This window comes from Mustela nigripes, unplaced genomic scaffold (genome assembly GCF_022355385.1).
Source record: "Mustela nigripes isolate SB6536 unplaced genomic scaffold, MUSNIG.SB6536 HiC_scaffold_2269, whole genome shotgun sequence".
NCBI lineage: Eukaryota > Metazoa > Chordata > Mammalia > Carnivora > Mustelidae > Mustela > Mustela nigripes.
In genome coordinates, this window is record NW_026741676.1 from 1 (window position 1) to 4,899 (window position 4,899).

Here is a 4,899-nt window from a genome sequence, read left to right on the forward strand (position 1 = left end):
GCGTGGGTCCATACGGGCCGCTGCCGCAGGGCTCTGAGGCCATCGGCTTCTCCTCCGAGCCACCCTGCCTGGCCCGTTCCGTCGGCCAGGCGGCCCCCAATGTGCCTGGATCGATGATGACTCCCTCATTCTGCATTCCTTGGAAAAGCTGAACAAAATGAGTGAGAACTCCCTACCGTCGTTCTCATCGAAACTGAGGTCTAGCACGTTGTCTCCCCCGGGGCAGAAAGTAGGAGCCAGGGACAGCTTCCCCTCTGTCACTCTCCCGAAGCCAGTACTGCCAACCCAACTACTCTCCCTGCCATACCCAGCACCACCAGAAGCACCAGCATCTATAGTCCTTCCAAATGACTGCCTCCTTCTCCTTTGTCCATGTTTCCAGTTGGATTTCCGCAGGCTGGATCCTTTTGGGATCATGGTATGAGAATGGCTCTTTGACCGGACGCAATCGATATTGCATAATGTGGTGGCTTGCCGACAATCATTGCTGCCTGCTTGTCCAAGTCACATGTGGTTCAACAGTGGCTTGAATTTTCGATAGATTTAGGGATGAGAGGCCCGTAGAGAGCGGAGTTCTATTTTATGCTCGCATTGCACCTGGTCAGAGGCTCAGCCTCCTGTGCCTTCGAAGTCCTGGGCATGCTTCACCACCCTGCGGGCATTTTCGGACCAGGTCCCAGTTCCCCAGCGGTGCTGGCTGCGCCGTCATCCAAGGGTGCCAATTGGAGGCGGGGGACAGGTGGGTGGAATGGGTGCTTGAGGTAACCACTTCACGCAACTTGCTTCTGAGCATGCAGGAATGAGGGGGACATGACCTCCTGCGGGATGGGTTTTTCTTGGCCCCACAGGAACTGGGATATCTTCAGGATGGGGTGGGTTTTCTGTATGCAAGAATGGAGGACTCCGGTCCATGGCAGGGAGGGCAGCAGCTTTGGGGCACACCTAGGGGAGGACATTTGCCCTCAACCTGAACCCAGGGCTCATTGCTCTTGGGGTCATTGCCCTGGAATCAAGGGGTGTTCCCCCTGGTTGGCTTACCGATGCAGCTTCGTGTTGTTGGACGTGTATCTCCTTGACAGCCTGAGTATGTGCTGGGTGTGTGGTGAGTTCCCCGTTCGGGGGAGGCTGACTGGGGAGGCGTTCCCGCAGGAGTTGTACGTCATGGTGGAGGGAGAGGTTGCTTGGATGCCCCGGGGCTCTCTGGGGATGCGCCACATGCAGACCATGTTTGCAATCCATAGAGGAGACCGGTGTTGCCCTATGTAGTCTAGGGAGTTGTTTCCATTAAAGGACCACAGTGTGTGGGCTGTCCCATATCTCAAACCTACAGTGCAACCCACCCCTCATCAGACTCTCCCCTTCCTATCACACTTCCCTCCTTTTTCCACGCCGGGCCCCGTGTCTGCATTTTTGGAGGCGTCCATGTGTAGACATTGGTTCTCAGGCATGAGATCAGGCACTGCCCATAATAGGGAGAGGTAGAACAGAGTGTCCCCACTGCGTAGTACTGACTTAGGAACAGATTTAGGGACACAGATGAGTCCCCGGGTGAGGCGCTCATGTCACTTCTCCCCATGTCCCAGGTGGAGTTGGCTGGACGCGGGTGTCGGTGACTGTTGGCGATCCCATTTTCCTGATCCGCGATGCCCTACCTGTGAGGCAAGGTCACCCCTAGAGAGGCAGGGTGTGTAGGCTGTGGTCAGCTGGGAGTTGCCCACATTTGCAGTAAGTGTCTCACCCTTGCCACCACATGCCCGGGTCTTCTCCGAGGCCTCCTTGGCCGAGAACGGCCCCGTTGGCAACCCGGTGGCCTGGGGCTGGGTGTTCACAAGGGCTGACGTGTCTGAGCTCAGTGGCCGTGCCAGGCTAGAGCCGGCCCTTTCAATGCTCCATGTCCTGAGACGTGCTCGGATCGATGATGACTCCCTACAAATGCAATCCTTGGAAATCTGAACAAAATGAGTGACAATCCCTACCGTCGTCCTCATCGGAACTGAGGTCCTGCACGTGGTTCCCCGCAAGGATGTCCGAGAGAGAGATTCAGGCCACCTGAGATCTTTACCGCTAACTCGGTGTGCTTGGCCGTTGGAATGTCACTCCTAGGGCAGGGGAACTGCTCCATGGCAGAGGGAGTATGCCGCCTCCTGTAGCAGATGGCCAGGGGGAAGCAGGGCCTTCTGGGGTCAAAGGTCTAGCTGCTTCCAGAGAGGACAGGGAGGTCGTGTGTGCCAGAGGTCGGCTGCCCACGTGGCCCAGAGCCCCCGAGGCCCTCTCCGCCACTCACCGCGCACCGCCACCAGCACCGCTGTCCTCGCCGCGGTCCCTGGCCTTTGTGCCTCCAAATCCCTTATGCCTTGTCCATGGAGGGCAGAGAGGTATTAGACACGGAATGGGAAGAGGATGCTGGGCCAGGAGTGGAACATACTTCATCTGCAACGGCTCCACGTCGGAGGGCATGAGGCCCACCGTGGCGGGTGGGCATCCTCAGGGAGTTCCGAAACTGGGAAGGACAGTGACTCCGATGACATCGCCTGTGCCAGAGGGTCGATCCTTTGGGCCCCGGCCACCATGGAGTTTTACATGGGGGCAGGAGGGAAGCTACAGGGTTGCGCACATGGGGGCTGGGAAGCCCTGGGCAGAGACCAAGGCAGGTAGAAGTGTCGTCCCAGGAAAGACTTGGCCACGCAATGCTGGGAGGGGAGGCGGTGGGCCATTTCTCCCCGTGCCAGAGGTTCACGTTTAGTACGGCTTCCCAGGTGACTGGGAGCCACGAGTGTGCGTGGAGTATAACCATGGCGGGTGTGATGGGTTTCTTGTGGTTGGAGGCGGCAGCACCTGGGCACCCTAGTGGTGCTTGGCTAGGTTCGGTGGGCCAGGTCATATCTGGAGGGTTACGCCCTTTGCAATGCCTTGTGATGACTTGGCAGTGGAAGCTTTCGTGTAGAGGCTCCTTCAGGGTGGTTGCCGGCACCTGCCTGCTTCCCACAAGTCTGTGTTGCCAGATGGACTGCAGCAGGCAGAATCCAGTTGGGGAACTAGGCACAAGAATGGCTCTCATATGGGTGGCAAGAAAGGCTGCGGGATGTGGGAGATTGCCGATAGGCCTTGCTGCCTGCTGGTCCAAGTCACATGTGGTTCTGCAGTGGCCTGCACTCGCGATAGATTTAGGGACCCCGGGCCCGGAGACACTGGGTCCTGTGGCCGGCCAGGCAGTGCTCCGGGTCAGAGGTTCAGCCTCCTGTGCCACCGAAGACCTGGGGCGTGCTGCCCCGACCCATGGGCAATTTCCGGCCAGGTCACAGAGCCCCAGAGCTGCTGGCTGCGCCAGCTTCCAAGGGTGCTAATGGGAGGCGGGTGGGTCTTGCGGGTTTCATGAGCGCGCGTGGTCACCGCATCTCACGGTTATGCCCCAGAACCCACAGGATGGATGTGGACGTGACCTTCTGCGGGGTGGGTGTGCGGTCACCCCTTGGGGACCTGGGGTATCTTAGGGCTGGCATGGGTTTTCTCTATGGAGGAAGAGAGGGGATCGGGCAATGACACGGAGGGCCAAAAGGCACCACTTGTGGGAGGCCACTTACATCCACCCCGAACCCGGGGATCATTGCTCCAAAGATGATTGCCATGGAGCCAAGGGGATTTCCCTCGGCTTGGTTTCCTGATGTCGCATCATGTTGCTAGGTCGTGCATCTCCTTGTCGGGCCATGTAGGTGCTGGTTGCATGGTGGGTACCAACGTTGGGATGCGGCTGGTTGGGGAGGTGCTCCCTCTGGCGTTATACCGCTTGGGGGAAGGCGAGGTTGCCCGATGCCACTGGTGCTCGCTGGGGATGCGCCAGAGGCAGGCCCTTTGTGCAACCGATGGAGAAGACAAGTGTTGCAGTATGTGGTCTAGGGACTCGTTTCCATTAAAGGACACAGTGTGCGGGCTGTCCCACGTCTCAAACCCACTGTGCACCCCCCCCCTCAACACTCTCTCCCCTTAATGCCACCCTTCCCTCCATTTTACCTCGCCCGGCCCCGTGCCTGCATACTTGGAGGCTTCCTCAGGCATGGGACCAGGCACTGCCCATCTAGGGAGAGGTAGAGCAGAGTGTCCCCACTGCGTGGCACCTGCGTGGAGCCCCACAGACGTGTCCCTGGGCGGAGGCACGCCTGTCACTTCTCCCCATGTTCCAGGTGGATTTGGCTGCACGCGGGTGTCGTTGACTGTTGGCGAATCCCATTTTCCTGATCCGCGATGCCCTACCTGTGAGGCGAGGACGCCCCTGGAGAGGCAGGGTGTGTAGGCGTTGGTCAGCTGGGAGTCACCAACATCTGCAGTAAGTGTCTCACCCTTGCCACCACATGCCCGTGTCCTCCCCGAGGCCTCCTTGGCCGAGAAAATCCCCTTTAGCCACACCGTGGCCTGGGGCTGGGTGTTCACAGGGTCGACGTGTCCGAGCTCAGTGGCCGTGCCAGGCTAACGCCGGCCCGTTGAATGCTCTGGTCCTGAGACGTGCTCGGATCGATGATGACTCCCTACAAATGCATTCCTTGGAAATCTGAACAAAATGAGTGACAATCCCTACCGTCGTCCTCATCGGAACTGAGGTCCAGCACGTGGTTCCCCGCCAGGAAGTCCGAGAGAGATCCAGGCCACCCGAGATCTTTACCGCTAACTCGGAGTGTTGGCACATGGGAATGTCGCCAATCGGGCTGGGGAACTGCTCCGTGGCAGAGGAAGTATGCTCCCACCTGTAGCAGATGGCCAGCGGGAGCCAGGGCCCTCTGGGGTCAAAGGTCTGGCTGCTTCCAGAGAGGCTATGGAGGTCGTGCGTGCCAGAGGTCGGCAGCCCACGTGGCCCGGAGCTCCCGAGGCCCTCTCCGCCACTCACCGGGCACTGCCACTAGCACCGCT

At 59.3% G+C, this 4,899-nt stretch overlaps 3 non-coding genes across 3 annotated transcripts; all 3 read left to right on the forward strand.

The window, feature by feature from the left end:
- The first annotated feature begins 107 nt into the window (after window positions 1-107).
- Window positions 108-202, forward strand: LOC132008935 (small nucleolar RNA SNORD116). The gene has a single exon (XR_009401755.1). It is a non-coding gene; the product is annotated as a small nucleolar RNA SNORD116 (small nucleolar RNA).
- A 1,707-nt stretch (window positions 203-1,909) lies between these two features.
- On the forward strand, window positions 1,910-2,002 carry LOC132008937 (small nucleolar RNA SNORD116). Its single transcript, XR_009401757.1, has one exon. It is a non-coding gene; the product is annotated as a small nucleolar RNA SNORD116 (small nucleolar RNA).
- Window positions 2,003-4,503: 2,501 nt separating this feature from the next.
- On the forward strand, window positions 4,504-4,596 carry LOC132008936 (small nucleolar RNA SNORD116). Its single transcript, XR_009401756.1, has one exon. It is a non-coding gene; the product is annotated as a small nucleolar RNA SNORD116 (small nucleolar RNA).
- The last annotated feature ends 303 nt before the right edge of the window (window positions 4,597-4,899 follow it).